Source organism: Rhipicephalus microplus, chromosome X (genome assembly GCF_043290135.1).
Source record: "Rhipicephalus microplus isolate Deutch F79 chromosome X, USDA_Rmic, whole genome shotgun sequence".
In the NCBI taxonomy this organism is placed as follows: domain Eukaryota; kingdom Metazoa; phylum Arthropoda; class Arachnida; order Ixodida; family Ixodidae; genus Rhipicephalus; species Rhipicephalus microplus.
In genome coordinates, this window is record NC_134710.1 from 114,885,232 (window position 1) to 114,905,040 (window position 19,809).

General features: G+C 42.7%; 1 pseudogene; it reads right to left on the reverse strand.

Annotated features, from left to right (window-relative positions):
- Window positions 1-3,800: 3,800 nt before the first annotated feature.
- Window positions 3,801-4,801, reverse strand: LOC142775087 (uncharacterized; annotated as a pseudogene).
- Between the last annotated feature and the right edge of the window lie 15,008 nt (window positions 4,802-19,809).

Below are 19,809 nucleotides of genomic sequence, written 5' to 3' on the forward strand. Positions count from 1 at the left end.
CTGGGTCCGGGAAATATTATTCGTATAGGAAAGAAGACGCACGTACGAAGTTATTTTATTTGACGTTTCGGCCGTGGGTCCGGCCTTCATCAGAATAGAGTTTACGGCACGAGTGCTGTTTATATACATGTGCATATCAGTAAGATACAAATGTCAAAACCGACATGATAGGCTATATATGGGCATATATATATATGCAAGTCACACAATATAAAGAGCACCTAATCTACGAGTAATAAGATATTGCTTCCATGCACGAGCACGTTGTTTACAAATAAAAGATGAAACGCATAAAATATAAAGCACATAACATGAAGAGTAGTCCGACCGGTAAAAGCAAGAGAAGAAAAAAACTATAAAATACTAATAAAAATGACAAAGACGTTACAAAGCTGCTACGTAATCAACGGATACAGACAATGTAGTGCGACTTGCTGAGCAAGGTTGAAAAAAGTTGGACAGGGTGATACAAGTTACGCAGATAAGCAACTAAGTTTTCCTACGTTTTCATTCAGACCAGATGCGACGGCGTTGAACTTATAGATGAGGAATGATTCACGGGCTTCTCTATCATAATTTGTACGGAAACCAGATTCTAGTAATGTGACTTGTAGGTTTTCAAAAGAGTGGCCAGGGAGGTGCACGTGTCTTGAAATGGGCAAGTGGGGCAAGGTGTTAGCATGAGATTTATGGTTGTTAAAACGCAGTCTAAAAGGCCCTTCTGTTTGACCAATGTACTGTATTTCACATAGCGCACATTCTATCATGTATATCACGTTCTTAGAATCGCAGTCAAGATTGCCTTTGATTTTTAAGGAAAAGTTGGAACCAGTACTGGTGACCTGTTGGCATGTGCGCATGTAAGGGCATACTTTACATCGCGGTTTTTGGCAAGGATGGCACCCGATCGTGTCAGGACTGTTTGCTTTCGATGATGATGACGATGAGAGTATGTCTCGAATAGTTTTAGCTTTGCGATACACTGCTTTAGGTGGTTCGGTGAAAATGTTTCTTAAGCGTTCACTTTGCATTAGAATATTGTGGTGCTTTCTCAGCACATTCGAAACACGCGGAACTGACGCAGAATGGGTAAGGACTAAGTTTGTCTGCGGTGAGGGAGTCGAGTTTTTAGCAGCGCACAACAGCGTTCTACGATTATGCATGTCGGCACGTTTTATTGCGTCATCAATTATTTGCGGCGGATATTTTTGTTTGACTAGAGCATCCTTTAGTGTTCTGCAATTTTTTTGAAACTCTGATTGCTCTGAGCAGATTCTTTTAAAGCGTAAGGCCTGACTGTAAGGGATGCTAGTTTTGCAATGTTTCACGTGGCTACTGTCAAAGTGCAAATACTGTTGCCGGTCTGTAGGCTTCCTGTATAGAGCAGTGGATAGCTTATTATTTACAATTGAAATGCTTACATCAAGAAAACTAAGAGTTGATGTGGAATAGGCATGAGAAAATGATATTGATGGATGGGCATCATTAAAGTCAGATATGAAGGAAAGCAACTCCTGTTCACCATGCGGCCAAATAAGGAAAATGTCATCAATGTAACGTCTATAATAAAAAGGTTTCAGCGTGCGGGTTTGCAAAAATTCACTTTCAAGCTGGCCCATGAATATATTGGCGTAGTTGGGTCCAATACGCGTACCCATTGACGTGCCGCTAACTTGGACATAGTGTTGCCCTTCAAATTGAAAGTTATTTAGCTCTAAAATGAGCCTGAGCAATACTGCTAATGTGTTGCTGTCGATAAATTTACCCGGTGATGCTGCTTCATAGGACCTGGCGACTGCCGCTATTCCGTCTACATGCGGAATGTTGGTGTATAAAGACGCTACGTCTAGCGTGACCAAAAAGGAACCTTGAGGAACAATCAGATCAATTATACCAGAAACAAAGTCGGTAGTGTCCCTTACGTAAGATGGAAGCGATGCTGGGATACTGCTGATCAGAGAATCGACATAGCTGGACAATTTTTCCTTGCCAAAAACCGCGATGTAAAGTATGCCCTTACATGCGCACATGCCAACAGGTCACCAGTACTGGTTCCAACTTTTCCTTAAAAATCAAAGGCAATCTTGACTGCGATTCTAAGAACGTGATATACATGATAGAATGTGCGCTATGTGAAATACAGTACATTGGTCAAACAGAAGGGCCTTTTAGACTGCGTTTTAACAACCATAAATCTCATGCTAACACCTTGCCCCACTTGCCCATTTCAAGACACGTGCACCTCCCTGGCCACTCTTTTGAAAACCTACAAGTCACATTACTAGAATCTGGTTTCCGTACAAATTATGATAGAGAAGCCCGTGAATCATTCCTCATCTATAAGTTCAACGCCGTCGCATCTGGTCTGAATGAAAACGTAGGAAAACTTAGTTGCTTATCTGCGTAACTTGTATCACCCTGTCCAACTTTTTTCAACCTTGCTCAGCAAGTCGCACTACATTGTCTGTATCCGTTGATTACGTAGCAGCTTTGTAACGTCTTTGTCATTTTTATTAGTATTTTATAGTTTTTTTCTTCTCTTGCTTTTACCGGTCGGACTACTCTTCATGTTATGTGCTTTATATTTTATGCGTTTCATCTTTTATTTGTAAACAACGTGCTCGTGCATGGAAGCAATATCTTATTACTCGTAGATTAGGTGCTCTTTATATTGTGTGACTTGCATATATATATATGCCCATATATAGCCTATCATGTCGGTTTTGACATTTGTATCTTACTGATATGCACATGTATATAAACAGCACTCGTGCCGTAAACTCTATTCTGATGAAGGCCGGACCCACGGCCGAAACGTCAAATAAAATAACTTCGTACGTGCGTCTTCTTTCCTATACGAATATATATATATATATATATATATATATATATATATATATATATATATATATATATATATATATATATATATATATATATATATATATATATATATATATTCGTTTTTTATAATACGTGAATGGCTACAGGGCAAACACGCCGTCAACTATACTTCATACGTGAGCTCGTATGCCAGTTTCCTTACAAGTTTTCGTATACCTTGATTTTACGATGAATCAATAGAGTTGACAGACCAGCAAATCAATATACAGCTTTACCAACGCAAGGTCCCTAGGACCTTACCGCTATTTAAGCGATCTCAGCTTATTTAAGGGTCAACAAACATACCCATACTTTAGTCTGCAAAGTCAAACGTGCAAACCAACGTTTACTGTTTGGAGCAGCTTTTGCCGAATTCGTAACCTAGTGATTTTCTTGTTGACACCTATCCGTTTTGATATCATACATAAGAAGGGAGATGTATCACAAGAATCCTACGAGGACAATTATCAATATCCGATAAGTATTCCCATTCTTTTTGAAGAAACTCAAACCCTGGATACCAGGAAAGTGAGAGATTTCAGGCATTCCTATTTTATTAGATGAATGAAGATAAACACAAATAACGATTCCTATAAAAAACAATAGTGTTGTCATAGCCAATTAAACAAATATTAAACGGATGACAAAACATTCCGACTTGTTCAAACGCCTGCACGCCCCTTCAGCGTCCGTGCAAGCACGTGCACATCCCTCCTCCCCGATAAAGGCAGTGGACATGGGCGGCCCTGATCTCAGCAGCAGAGGTCCATAGGTGGCCTGCGCATCTGGATGGCACGGGAATGGCCAGCATACGACTTGCCTGTCTGGAACAGGATTATTGGATAACAGGAAGCCTGGACAGTGCCGCTGGCTGGCACCGTCTCGACTGTATACCAATAGAGGGCCGTCATCTAATCTTACTTGATGTAAATGCTTTCGTGGTTTTCCTCGAGTCACCTGATCTTTTCGTCGAGCTCGCATCGAATGCAGTCTTGCAACAAAGCTCGTCCACTCTCAATATATGGACATGCTGCAATTTCCTCAGCTTCGCACTTTCGCTTTATGTTATTCAACTTCATTTCCTTCAGAATATCTGTGACCTTTATCCGCTTCGTTATGTTGCTCTGAATGTCTTCAAGCGGTTGCAGGTATTCAGGTGCAAGGCCCAGTTTTACATCTTCCAGTTTCAATTCTTTTTGGTTTGCTCGCTCAAGGTAAAGCTGTTCCTTAGGGTGCACAAACTGTCGCTCGAGGTCAGTCATGCCATCAATGTACTCCGATCGCCTCGTTTCAAGATATTCCCTGTAGATCTCCAAACTGTCATCTTCAGATCCGAAGGAGGATTTCGAGTCCTTGTTGTTTGTGTTTCACTTTTGAGTGTCTGCTGCTCCATCTCTTCACCCTCCTTGTCATTGTTGCCCTCCTTGACACTCAGTATTTTCGAACTTCGAGCCTCGAAGTAAGATGAATCCCGAAAGAAGGCCGTCACAAGCCAGTAACGCTGTGTGCGTGCCATTCCTTTACGTCGTTGACCCTCGACGGTCAGATACTGGTCTGGGTGTCGTTGCGCTGATTGACCTCGCAGCTGGCCATAGCACCTGTGTCGGGCCAGCCATGCTTGACCTTGACCAAGGTGCCTGGACATGGACTGGCTTCCTCTTTCCTGGGCATGGCTTGCCTGGCATGGCTTAGGACTGGCTTGCCTAGGCTTGGGACTCTTGAATGGTTGACAGCCCAGTGGCGCTGGCTGGCACTGTCCTCGACGATCCTCGACGGTTAGGTATGGGTCTCGGTGTCGTTTTGCTGGCTGGCATCGAAACTTACCTGAGCGACCGGGTCGGACGTGCGATGGCTCACTATAAGGTAAGCCAGATCGCTGCGCGGATGGTCGCTCTCGACCACTTGCATGGTTCCACATGGCCTCGATCCAATACCGTCGTCTGCTATTGCCGTCGAAAACATCCTGTTGGAGTCAGCAGGAAGGAACGCTCGGCCACCGTGAAGAACACCAAACGTTCGCAGCTTGCTCAAGCTTTATGACAGCACGGAACGTCAGCGCATCGAAGCGAAGTCACCAATTGCACTTGTTCGATGCCTCTCAGTTACATGGCAAATGAAGATGATGAGGATATTCCTCTCATTTCTTGCAGCCGCCTACAAAGAAGGATCGGAAAGAAGACAGAAGTGCGTGATACCTTCACAATTCATCTTCTTCTTCAACTTACTCTCAATCATTTATTAGAGACAAAAAAAAGTATGGTTGAGTGGGCGTCTCACTAATCCCATTGGAAGTAATGTGCTAGCACATGGTTTAGGGAACCTTTCAATACAATAATTTCTTTTTTGATCCCAGATACAGATTTCTTTGAATGTTGTAATGAATCTCGAAGGCTGCGCTTTTGAGGCGTGCATGTGTCGTAAACAGTTTTGGAGCCCAAAAACACCAGATACGGGCGAGGGTTAAAAAAATTGTTGGAGTAAAAATTTCTGCTCAGAATTGAAGTTGTTTCCAACAAAGGCACCTGCGGCAGCCATCTTAGTCAGGTCAAAATAAACCATCGGCATTCGGTGAAGCAAAATGGAGCGTTTTTCTCACATGCCCGACGAGTTTATTACGGCATTGTTTTTTGTTCAGATACTAAAAGGATGTTTACCTGTTAAAAAATCTCCTATTAAGCTTCGACATCATGACAAATTTTGTTGGAGGTCCGGTCACCAATTCATAGCTTGTTGTTGTACATATTTTGCGAATAAGAATATTTTAATAAATAATTCATGTCGCATTTACATTAACACATTAAACCAGGTTATATTTAAGTGCTCAGCAATACAGGGGCATTTTTCTGAGATTTTCGAAGGCAAACGCTGGCTCCACGTTTGCTGAAAAAGCATTGTGGGAGTTTGGAATTCATAATTTTTTTGCACCTACATAGTAATGTGTTGTGCAATATAGATGGACGGATGTTAAAAGCATCCTTTTTGAATCGAGGTTAATGATAAGAATCAGGATAATGCAAGGAGCCCTTAAAGTGACGTTAAACAGCGAAACGATTTTTCGCGTATTATAAAAGTGCCAATTCAGAATCACGAAAACACCATTTTTAGTGCGACACGACACATAGAAAGCGGGAAAGATGCGAAAACAAAAGGTGAGTTAAAACGGCACCTTGAGATTCCTGCACCAGACACCATGACGTAAGATATGTGGAAGGTGTCTACGGGGTCCTACCTATCTTTCAATAAACAAAAATGAAATACATTGTTATCTGCCTTGAATTTAACATACGAAGTTTTAAATCGTGCACGACAGGCCCACCAGACGAAATCTTAGAAAATTACACCACACCAATGCCGCGAAAATACATAATTTACATTCAGAAATGTCTAACGTAACGCGCAGTCATTTTGTCGCCAAGTTTAAAAACCGAACTTCAAGTCACATTTTCTACCCTAATAATAAATTTATGATTGTGAAACGTATGGCATTATAGTTGTCAGAGTTCAGTGTATCATTCTAAAAGAAGTCAATGTTCTTCTTGTGAATATGAATATGAGAAGCATGGTACCCACTGCCTTACGAGCAGTCAGTCAGTCAACAAACATCACTCCGGTTTTACTGAACTACATAGTCGTAGTTGTGGGCCACGCTCACGTAAAGACCGGAAGACCATCGTTCTCTACCTGATCGAATTGCCTTTGGACAGCCCTTAGCTGTTGCTGGAGATCGCCACTTTTGAGGGCTCTCTTTCAATCTCCTTGTTTAATAAGAGGCATGTTGTAACGCGGAATGTTACCAGAATATGTGCGCTAACGAGCAATACTCTTCATTGCCCACAATGAAGTGTGAGTCGATGTTTAGAGGTAAGCGACAAAACCTTCCTCTCTATGAGAAAGATCCAGTTAGTGACATTCTCAATGTGTAATTTGAGGTCAAGTCAGCTTTGAGTGCGGGAAGGGAATTTCCGGAGGCCAAGCTCGTTGTGTTTCACTATTTCGTGAAAAGAGAGTAGTGGGTCGAAGTTGTGCTCAAAACTCGTATTGTATAGCGTATCGGGACCATCGCGGAACGTAAGACCTCATGCTTGGTCATGAACTATAACTCAAATAGATTGACTTTGCTCGGATCTAAGTATAGTTCACGCAATGGGAAGATTATCGCACGATCGCCGACCCTCCTATAAGATCAAAGGGGGCTAGCGGAACGTTTCGGAACTGCGAAAATCAAGATTGCGCATTTTCCTCTCTTCCGTTGGCTGTTCCATACTACAATATTCGCCCCTACAACGAGCTCTACACCCTTCCTATTTCAAGCCATCCATTCGTTGCGATCGCGTGTATTCTTCGTAGGTTCTTATCCTCGCAGGTGATTACAAAAATGTTGGAAATTATGTGTTAAAGCTAGTGCTTGGCACCATGGGTGTCAGCAAGGGGGTGCAGAAGGGGTACTTGCTCCCCTTTCTCAAGCCACACCAACACATGACATAACCTAGGCTAAAGCTACAGCGGTGCTTTCTCCCTCCTCCATCCTCGAGACAACGCTAGTTGGCACTCCCCAAAAGAAAATGCTGCCCACAACCATGTTTGGCACTGCCAATAGAAAGGAGGAATAGCAGCTTAAGGAACAGCAAAGACAGTGAATGAAGCTCTCGTGATACCGTGTACTCTCTCCTCGAAAGAGTATTCCAGGACATGGCGCTGTGGCAGTTCTTGGTCGATGCTGGCGCGAAAACCTTCATATATGGCAAACTGAACATTGGTTCCATAGGCGTGCGTGCGCAGTTTTTACCTTCAGATACGGTTCATCGCCGCGCCCCCTCCCTATCGTGGGAATGTAAGGGGCTGACTTTGCGCCCACCAACCACCCCAGGTCACAGTCCACCTTCCTAATATGTCAATGTGTGGGGCTGACATTGCACCACCATTTCCGGTTACTGGGGGCAAGGGCACTCTCTGCTGCCCCCCCCCCCTGGCGCAGGCCTATGCTGAGAACCATGTGATGGCGGGAAAGGCATCCGGCAGTCTTTGCTTGATTATAGCTGCCACTTCTTTTGAGGTGAGACTACATGACGTGACTGATGACAATGAAGACTTATGGCCAAGCGTGCGGCAAGATGAACCGATGTGCTGTGTTGGCGGTGCGTGTAATAATGAGGAGGACGCATGCGGAGAACGACGTCGAAACGAGTGCAACGAGGTGAACAAAACGGGGGAGATGGCCGTATGCGAAATGACACCACTCAGCTTTTTTGAGAGCAGGAGCTCAGAGAATCTGGCGAATGCGAATGGAACAAGTGGAGAAGCACGACGCAGACGCTGAAGAAAGAAGAAAAGAAAATTTGACGACTTTGCTGAAGTACATCTCCTGAGCCTGGCGTTTGCTTCTTGCGACTTTCTATCGCAGCCGGTACAAACCAAAATGACCGTGCAAGACACATCCAGGAACCTTTTCTTTAAGCTACATTGTCAACCATGGAAATCAGAGGAACAGCTCAAGCCTCTACTTTACTCAATTCAAACAGCTTTCCGGGAACCACCGAAGACAGGTGGCTATGGAACCTCTACGTCTAACGTTGGAATATCAGGGCACGGTAAAGAGGTGGAAGACATACGTCACTCTCATTTTGAGCTGAACAACATCAACCAGGAACCTGCTCTTCAACAGCTGGTGACAACTAAGATGGTCCTGGAGAGACCGCCGAGCCAAGAGAGAAGTTACGAGGACCAGGTTCATACTTTGGAAAACACCATTGAAAAAGCAGCGCAATGGGAGAGTGCGTTGTTCATGATCCGGCAGGCGAAGTCACGTACCGTGTGGCACAAGATTATGCCCAAGCTCACCTTTGACGACAACAGCTCTTTTATCATCCCGTGCAAGTTTTTCACAAGGGCCTGTGTCTTGAGATTGAGGACGGTTCGTCATCGCAAAGACTGTCCGCAGCGTTCAGTGCTGCACCATGCACTGCAACTTGGTCAAGAACGTAGATAGAACTGCCCTCAAGAAACAATGGTATCTCCCACCCTCTCTTCTTCTTCTACCTCCTCTCTCCTCCCCGGTGGAAAGATGATATGGGGTAAACTGACTGGTAGTGGGACGAAGTGTTTTGAGAACAGTGAGACTGGTGGCAATGGCTGCCAGATTAAAGCCGTGTTGAAGTGTATTGTGCTTTTGTGTGTTTAGTGGCCGTATATATATATATATATATATATATATATATATATATATATATATATATATATATATATATATATATATATATATATATATATATATATATATATATATATATATATATATAAACAGAACTTCTTCGACACGCGTGCAACTAGATATCAATTCGCATACACAGAGGTCCACCGACACGCTTTCTTATGTACCATGAAGTTCAATCCCAGATTAATAGGCCGAAGAAAGGTCTCTTAGCCAAATTTTTGCGTGCAATAAGCGAAGCTCATTTTACTATCACGCCTTTTTCTTTGATTATGCTTTGGTGGTTACCATCTACAAATACCACATTAGTTTGTTTAATAAATTTATCATGGCGGATGTTAGTCGTAGGGATGGAGAAGTATCAAGCTTCAACGAGAATACATCCACGATGAATGGGGCTATCACTGCTAAACACAAAAACACACATTCAGCATACCCTCCTATATCAATGTACAGTAAAAGATTATTTACCCCTGTAAAGGCGCATTTTACTTTCGTGTTGTATGCCGATCCCATGACGGGGAGATCAACCATAATTTTTTATGAAATGATTGCTGTCATATTTTTAATAATAAGTATTACACTTTCTTGCATATATTAAGGCTTGTGTGTATTATAATTTGCTTTGTTTGCTAATAGTCTGAACAGTGTTCCTGGAGCGGGCGAATATTAATAATATTGCCATTTTTATACTACTGTTTACTTCTTATCAACTACTCAAGGTTTTTTAACGTATACTTTGTGGTGTTAGGGGTGTACTACATCGTTTACACCCATTTTATTCTCAACCATCATTTTTAAAAAGTATAATTTGTGCTCAGAGGGGCGTACTACTTTGTTTACATCCATCGTATTTGTATTACCATTTCTTAAGGAGCCTGAGGCACCTGCATAATTATGCCAATACAAACGGTGCAATCAAAATTTTTTTGAAAGAACAAAATGTTAGTGATTATAACGTTGAACCATTCCACATTGCTTAGTTTTGAAATAGTCGTTAGCTTTATATGATTGGTGTAAACAGTCTCTGTCATGCTCACAACACCAGCTTGTTAGGCGAGGCAACCTACGACGCGAAAATGGTCCATCGCGTAATGACCACTTACGCACGACCATGTAAAAATAAGACAATAAATCATTTTATTACGGCCTAGTCTTTTCTATTGGTTGTTCAATATTTAAAATTTTCTGTGTGCCACAAAATCGCCTGCTTGTTACATGACGTCACGAAGCCGGAGAGCCTCTCCATTTATATGTAATTCAATTAGGCTAGCTGCCAATTACATAAGCAGCGGCTACTTATAGCAGCTGGCGAGATTAATTACACGCATAATAAAATATTTTCACTTGATGCATAACGGTGTTTAGTAGTTATCGTGCGTGCACAATTCTGTGAGTCCATACTTGCTGAGAGAAAAGCAATAGACAGAAAATAAGCACCGTGGCACGTGTGTGCTTTTTAGCTTCTTGAGAGTATTTTGAGCCATGAAGACAATTCGAGTTGAGTGATAACCAACCATAGCCTGACTCTTAACTAAGCCTCGATAGTGCTAAAAACCACAGTCTTTCACCTTCTCCCTGGTCCGCTGGGGTCAGGTTGTGGTGCAAGTTTAGAAGTTGAGCTTCCTACTGAGCTCGAGTCCACTGCAGCTTTATTCGTGGCCACTCTACGAGCTGCCACTACAACTACAAGTTATCATAAGCAAGGCTGATGTGGTATATTAGAGACGAAATCAGAACAAATTTTTGGCATTTCAGTACGAAAAAATAAATATCAAAAATGATTCGTTCTACTCAACAGCTCGCAAGAGCATCGAAAGAGCAGCGGAGATGATATATTCTTTTTCGAAAAAATTATTTTCCAGAAGCAGCAAAATTTTTGACCGGTATTTAAAAGGTTTGCTCGTTCCCATCTGTAACTGCTTGAACAAATCACAGCAGAATAAAAGCATGAACAAGTAATTTCTTAATATAGGGTCCCTGTTCGGCATTTGCCTCATCTTCAGTACAATAGAGCACGAGACACGAAAGCGTCGCATAGGCGAACCACACCGCAAAGAGCATACTTTCGAATTGGAATTTGGACGAAAGTGATGAGAAGGACCTGAAGTGGAGGGGGCGGCACATTTCATAATAGAACGTTCCTGACTTCACCTGAAAAAAATCTTAGAGCAAATAAAATGCTAAATAATGTCAATCTTCAATATGCTGATTACTTCGGTGTTTTCCAGAGACACCTTGCAAAAGCTTGACTGGTGCATCAATCAATTCATAAAAGCAGTATACGTGAAAAAGAAACAGCAGAATAATAAAGCAACGCATAACATAGTTCCCCACATTGTTGTCGGCACATGCTTACTATTGCCGCTCCTTCAGGGATAAGGGCGTCGCATTATGCCGGCGTATTGGCGGTCGCACAATATTGTTAAAACTCTGTAGATAAGGATGTTCTAAATTATAAGAGCGGAACATCATAACTGTTTTGTCTGAGTTTCGTGAAAGTGTAGCCAAAGTGAATTGTCGGCTTTATCTAGCTGCATTTCGATGAACCACGTAGTACATACACTGTTTTTACCACAGCAGTTTATATAGTACTGATATAAAATCAAAGGAATAATTTGTTGCATAGAAACTATGTTTGTCGGGCTTAAAAAGTAGGAATTTTGAGCCACGTAAATTCAAGCACACTCTGAAATTATTTGTTCAGGTCTATAAGAGGTATCTAATATAGATGTTGCAACAGTAAAAAAAATACGGCGAGTTGGTTTGAGGAAATGCTTTGATGAATTTCGCCACGCACACAATAGACGAAAAAACAAAAGGCGAGAAGACAAATGAAAGGTGCGCCATAAATTGTGAATGCAGGACGTCACTATACCACTTCCAGTTGTACACGTCGTATATATATATATATATATATACATACGACGTGTGTGTGTGTGTGTGTGTGTGCGTTTGTGTGTGTGTGTGTGTGTGTGTTATAATACGTTAATGGCTACAGGGCAAACGCGCCGTCAACTATACTTCATACGTGAGCTTCTATGGCAGTTTCCTTACAAGTTTACGTATACCTCGATTTTACGATGAATCAATAGAGTTGACAGACCAGCAAATCAATATACAGTTTACCAACGCAAGAACCTTAGGACCTTACCGCTATTAAAGCGATCTCAGATTATTTAGGTGTCAATAAACATACCCATACTTTAGTCTGCAAAGTCAACAGTGCAAAGCAACGTTTACCGTTTGGAGCAGCTTTTGCCAAATGCTTAACCCAGTGATTTTCTTGTTGACACCTATCCGTTTTGATATCATACATAAGAAGGGAGATGTCCCACAAGAATCCTACGAGGACAATTATCAATATCCGATAAGTATTCCCATTCTTTTTGAAGAAACTCATTACCCGGATACCAGGAAAGCGAGAGATTTCAGGCATTTCTATTTTATCAGAAGAATAAAGATAAACACAAATAACGATTCCTATAAAAAACATTAGTGTTGTCATAGCCAACTAAACAAATAATTAACGGATGACAAAACATCCCGACTTGTTCGAACGCCTGCACGCCCCTTCAGCGTCCGTGCAAGCGCGTCCACATCCTTTCTTCCCGGTTAAGGCAGTGGGCATGGGCGGCCCTGAACTCAGCAGCAGAGGTCCAAAGGTGGCCTGCGCATCTGGATGGCACGGGAATGGCTAGCATACGACTCGCCTGTCTGGAATAGGATTGTTGGATGACAGGAAGCCGGGACAGTGCGGCTGGCTGGCACCGTCTCGACTGTATACAGGTAGAGGGCCTTCATCTAATCTTACTTGATGTCAATGCTCTTGTTGTTTTCCTCGAGTCACCTGATCTTTTCGTCGAGCTGGCAACGAATGGAGTTTTTCGTTTTCGTTTTTACTTTTTCTCAAGAGGAGCATCCCGTTTTCGCTGCAACGTACGGCGGCCATGCTTTGGAGCGGTGCAACTGCCCCGTATGTACAAAAGACGCGGGTGGGAGAGAAAAGGCGAAAAGAGGGTGTCGAAGGGGGTGGGCCATTATAACCGCTTGAGCGTGCGCCGCTTTTCCTTGGCCATCTTGACTGCTTTGCTCTGTGGCGAGTCTTGCAACAAAGCTCGTCCGCTCTCAATGTATGGACATGCTGTGATTTCCTCAGCTTCGTAATTTCGCTTGATGTTTTTCAACTTCATTTCCTTCGGAATACCTGTGACCTTTATCCGCTCACTCATGTTGTTCTGAACGTCTTCAAGCGGTTGCAGGTATTCAGGTGCAAGGCCCAGTTTTACATTTTCATGTTCTACCGAAATCCGGTAGAACGCCGTCAAGAGCCAGGAACGCTGTGTGCGTGCCATTCCTTTACGTCGTTGACCCTCGATGGTCAGATACTGGTCTGAGCGTCGTTGCGCTGATTGACCTCGCAGCTGGCCATAGCACCTGTGTCGCGCCAGCCATGCCTGGTCCTGGCCAAGGTGCCTGGGCATGGACTGGCTTCCACTTTCCTTGGCATGGCTTGCCTGGCATGACTTAGGACTGGCTTGCCTGGGCTTGGGACTCTTGAATGGTTGGCGGCCCAGTGGCGCTGGCTGCCACTGGCCTCGACGATCCTCGACGGTTACGTATGGGCCTCGGTGTCGTTGTGCTGGCTGGCTTCGAAGCTGACCTGAGCCGCCGGGTTGGACGAACGATGGCTCATCATAAGATAGGCCAGATCGCTGCGTGGATGGTCGGTCTCGATTGCCGGCATGGCCATTCCACATGGCCTCGATGCAATACCTTCGTCTGGTATCGCCGTCGAAACACCCCGTTGGAGTCAGCAGGAAGGAAAGCTCGGCGGCCGTGAAGAACACCAAACGTTTGCAGCTTGCTCAAGCCTTATGACAGCACAGAACGTCAGCGCATTGAAGTGGCGTCACCAATCGATCTTGTTCGATGCCTGTCGTTACGTAGCAAATAATGATGATGACGATGTTCCTCTCATTTCTGGCAGCCACCCACAAATTGGGATCGGAAAAAAGACAGAAGTGCGTGATACCTCTACACTTCATCTTGTTCTTTCAAGTTTCTCTCAATCATTTATTAGAGACGAAAAAATAAAAAATGTGACAGAATGGGCGTATCACAAATACCATTGGAAATATTGTGGTAGCACATGGTTTAGTGATCCATTCATTAAATATAATTTCTTTTTGGTCCCAGATACTATTTTCTTTAAATATTATAATGATTCAAGATCCGAAGGCTGCTCTTTTGATGCGTGCATACGTCATTAACAGTTTCGGAGCCCAAAAACACTAGATACACGCGAGATTAAAAAATTGCTAGAGTGAAAATCGCTGCTCAAAATCGAAGTTGTGGCCGAGAAATGGCGGCTGCGGCAGCCATCTTAGTCAGGCAAAATAAACTATCGGCATTCGGCCAAGAAAATAGAGCATTTTCCTCACACGTCCGACGAGTTTATTACGGCAAGGTTTGTCAAATAATACTCAAAGTTAATACTCAAATAATACTCAAAAGATGTTTATCTGTTACTAGTTTTCTTAGCAAGCCTCGACGTCAAAACGAGTTTCTGGAGGTCATGTGGCAAGTTCATACCTTATTCTTGTACATAATTTGAGAATAAGAATCTTTAAATAAATATTTCATGTAGCACTTAAACTAACGCATCAAAACCAGGTTATATTCAGGATTTTAAGGGTTCACCAAAAGAGGTAATTTTTTTTTTTTGATTTTCGGATGCAAAGAGTGGCTTCACTTTTGCTAAAAAGGCATTGTGAGAGTTTGGAATCCAGATTATTTTTGCACCTCCATAGATATGCGTTGTGCAAAATAGACAGACGAATGTTAAAAGCATCTTTTTTAATCGATGTTAATGATCAGATACAGGGTAATGCAAGGAGCCCTTAAAGTGACACTAAAGAGCGAAACGATTTTTCTCTTATTATTTAAGTACAATTTCACAATCACGACAACACCCCTTTCAGCGCGATACGTCGCTTAGAAATCGAGAAAACGTGAGAAAAGAAAAGGTGGGCCGAGACGCAACCTTCAGATTCCCGCACAACACACTTGGACGTAAGCAATTTCGAGGGTGTCTACTGGATCCTACCTATCTTTCAATCGATAAAAATGAAATACGTTGTTATCTGCCATGAACTTAGCATACAAATCTTTAAATCGTGCACGACAGGCCCACCAGACGAAATCTTAGAAAATTTCATCGTAACAATGCTGCGAAAATACAAAAATTACATTCTGAAATGTCCAACGTCGAAAGCAGTCACTTTGGCGCGAAGTTTGAAAACCGAATTTCAGATATTATTTTCTACCCTAATTATTAACTTAAGCTAGTGAAACATAGCGGCATTATAGTTGTCATAGTGCAGTTTATCAATCAAAAAGAAGTCAAAGTTCCTCTTATGAATATCTCGAACTACATGGAATTTTCACGATTTCTTAAAAAGTCGCCAGGCCTACGCTGAACGCGTGACACGTTCTTAGCAAAAGCTGGAAACTGGACTATATTGAGCCCGTTATAAGCTCTTCTGGGTAACTATACTGCAAGTACCTCTGCATGGCTAGCATGGAACCAACTTCGCCATAACTCATCATATTTTTGTAAACCAGGTAATCTCGCAGTATGGCATTATTCGTTATTGTTAGGAAAATGATGGTACCCACTATCTTACGAGCAGTCAGTCAGTGAACAAACTTCTCTCGGGTTCTAAGGAACTAGAGAGTCGTAGTTGTGGGCCGTGCCCACGTAGAGGCCGGAAGAGCATGGTGCTCCACATGTTCGAGGGCCCTTTTGGCAGCCCTTTGTTGTTGCTAGAGATCGCTATTTTGAGGGCTCCCTCCCAGCCCCATCTTTTTGTTTTTTGAAAGAGGCTTGTTGCAACACCAAACATTACCAGAGCATGTGCCCTGACGAACAATACTCTTTATGGGCCCACAGGGCAGTGTGGGTCGATGTTTGGAGGAAAGCGACGAAGCGTTCCTCTCTAAGCGAAACATCCAGTTTGTAACATTCTCAGCGTGAAGTTGAGGTCTAGTCAGCTTTCAGTGCGGAAGCGAGAATTTCCGGTGGCCAAGCTCGTAGCGTCCCACTATTTCATGAGAAGAGAGTAGTGGGTCGAAATATGCTCACAACCGGGATTGTATAGCTCATCGGGACCATCGCGGAACGTTAAACCTCCTGCTTGGTCATGAACTATAGTTCCATTGGGTTGGTTTTGCTGGGATCTAAGTACAATTCACGCAATGGCAAGGCTATCCCACGACCTTCGACCCTCCATAACATCCCAGCGGCAAGCGCCACGCTTCGGAACGGTGAAAATCAAGATTGCGCATTTTCTTTTGTTTCGTTGGCTGTTCCTTACTACAATAATCGCCCCTACAACGAACTCTACATTCTTCCTATTTCGAGCAACCCATTCGTTGCGATCGCGTGTATTTTAATGGGCTCTTATCTCCACAGGTGATTACTAAATAGCTGGAAAATATGTGTTAGAGCTAGTGCTTGGCACCATAGGTATAGCATCATCATCATCATCATCATCATCATCATGGGTATAGCAGGGGGGTGCAAAAGGAGCACTTGCTTCCCCTCCCCCCCCTTCTCAAGCCACACCAACACATGACATCACCTAGGCTACAGGTACAGCGGTGCTCTCTTCTTCCCCCATCCGCGAAGCAACACTGGTTTGCACTCCCCGAATGAAATGCGGCCGACGACCATGTTTGGCACTGCCATTAGAAAGGGAGATCCCAGCTTAAGGAACAGCAAGACGGCGATTGAAGCTTTCGTGATACCATGTAGCCTCTTCTCGAGAAAGTATTCTAGGATATCGCCCCGCCGCGGTGGTCTAGTGGCTAAGGTTCTCGGCTGCTGACCCGCAGGTCGCGCGTTTGCTTCCCGGCTTCAGCGGCTGCATATCCGATGGAGGCGAAAATGTTGTAGGCCCGTGTGCTCAGATCCGGGTGCCGTTAAACAACCCCAGGTAGTCGAAATTTCCGGAGCCCTCCACTACGGCGTCTCTCATAATCATATCGTGGTTTTCGGACGTTAAACCCCACATATCACTCATTATTCTAGGATATGGCACCATGGCAGTTCTTGGTCGAGGCTGGTGCAATAATCTTCATGTACGGTGGACTGAACATTGGTTCAATAGGCGTGCGTAGGATGCACCCTCAGATACATTTCGTCGCAGCGTCCCCCTCCCTATTATGTGAATGTATGGGGCTGACACTGCGCCCACCCTAACACCGAGTCACCGTCCCCGTCCCTATTATATCAATGTGTAGGGCTGACTTTGCACCACCCTCTCAGCTTACTAGGAGCAGGGTGCCCTTCCCTGCTCCCCCCCCCTTTGCGCACTACTATGCTGTGAACCACGTGATAGTGTGAAAGGCATTCCGCAGTTTTTGCTTGGTTATCGCGGTCATCTCTTTTGAGGTGAGACCAACCACATCACGTGACTGATGACGATGAAAGCTTATGGCCGAACCCAATGCAGATTAACAGCATGGAGGGCCCGCCAGTTCAAAAAAGTGAGGGGCCCCTCTCTCTAGCCTTACCGGTCCCCTTTCTTTACTACGTTGCAGTGGCGTACCAAACCTACCTCACTCGTCAGCTGGGATATATATATATACTAGAGAAGTTATTAGAACCATTGTAATGTAAATAAAAAGCAAGAAAAGTGGTTGAGAAAATACCTTATCAGAGCGTTCTCCTCACGGCAAGTCATTTTTTCACCCAATTTTGTTTCTTCTTACTTACATTACATTGGTTATAATAACTTTTATATACATTCCTCGGCATTATTGCCTGTTATATCTCATTAATATTGTGTCAAAACACGGGAAAACAAGCCTTTAGGTATACAGTTCCTTCCCATATATATATACATTAATATATATATATATATATATATATATATATATATATATATATATATATATATATATATATATATATATAAATATTTATATATATATATATAGATATATAGGAAAGAACTGGATACATAAGGGCTCGTTTTTCCGTATTATTGAACTCTAACAGACAAAAATGCCAAGAAAAGTATACGAAAGCCTATTAGACCAAATGGTCAGGTAAATGTGAAGAAAGAAACGTGGGTGAAAAGATAACTTGCCATGGGCAGAAACAGGCCCTGCGGCCTTCGAATAACGCATTCGATGCTCTACCCCTGAGCTTCAATGGCGGATATCCTCTCAGCCACTTAATTGGGTATATATGTGAATTTAAACGTGGGAGGGTCGGTCAGCCGCTTCTGTAGCCATGGCGGCGAGTGTGGCACACTGTTTTATAAGCCTGTGAGGCGTCACGTAGCACGTGAACTTATTACGAACTAGCAGCTGACCAATAGTCCTTTGTATACAACATAACGCACCAAGTCTGCAATACGAGACCCACGGTAATGAATAAGGGAAAGAAGTGGATGCTTAAGCGCTCGTTTTTCTGTGTTTTGACACCATGGTAATAAAATGTAACAGACAATAATGCCAAGGAAAGTATAGAGGAGTTTATTAGACCAAATTAGAAGGTAAATGTGAAGTAAGAATGTGGGTGAAAAGATAACTTGCCGTGGCCAGGATCTGAACCTGCGACCTTCAAAAGATATATATATATATATGAGATATGGCACAACGGCAGCGTTGTCAACAAGGATAAATATATTTATTTCCCAACAGTTTCAGGAGGGGTCCTTCCTTCATCAGGGGATGAGTTATACTAACATGAGCTTCCAAACTTCGTTGCTGCCGCGTCCCTCTCGCCTTGAAAAATGTTTGCGAGAGTGAGAGGGAACTAGAAAAAGGAAAAAAAGGGGGGGGGAGAAAAAAGACGGAAAAGAAAAAGAAAGAAAAGAAAGAAAGTAAAAAAGAGGAAGAACCACTGTCAACACTGAGAACGAAGCCAACTGTCCGTCAACATCCACATACGGTTCATATGACGTGCTGTTCAGTTCTTGACGTGTGTCGGGCCACCCAAGATTGTCGCCGCGGTGCCGGGAGGGTCCGTGACGGCGTGCATAAAGAAAGGGGTTTCCCCGTAATGGGTCGGTCAGCTATTTACCTTTAATATGTATATATATATATATATATATATATATATATATATATATATATATATATATATATATATATATATATATATATATATATATATATATATATATATATATATATATATATATATATTTATATATATATATATATCTTGCCTTTCTTTTCTCTCTCCGGTGTTTGTTGGTTGCTGTGCTTCGCTTTGGTTCTTGACCGTGCACTATTCCCAATATCACTACTGCTACGTTGTTTTTTGTTGACGTAGTTGATATGTAATCTATTTTTGTATATTTCTGTGAATTGAAATTTTGCTCTTCTATTCATTGATACAGTGTTGTTTCCCATTTATGACATTTAACATGCCCCTCCCTTTGTAATGTGAAAACCATGAGGGTAAGTAAATAAATGAATAAATAAATAAATAAGAATAAATATTGTGGTAGTGGGTGTATCCCTAAAAGATTCAGCAACACATTGCTATATTGTGCTGAGTTATATAAGAATATGTATGTAAAGGTTGTTACATTATGTCAAAGTCGGATTGTGAACTGCGGAACCACAATCGACGTCACCGGAACATATGTTTTTCCGAAGTAGTTTCGAGTACAGGCGTGGCTCTGTGGTAGAAT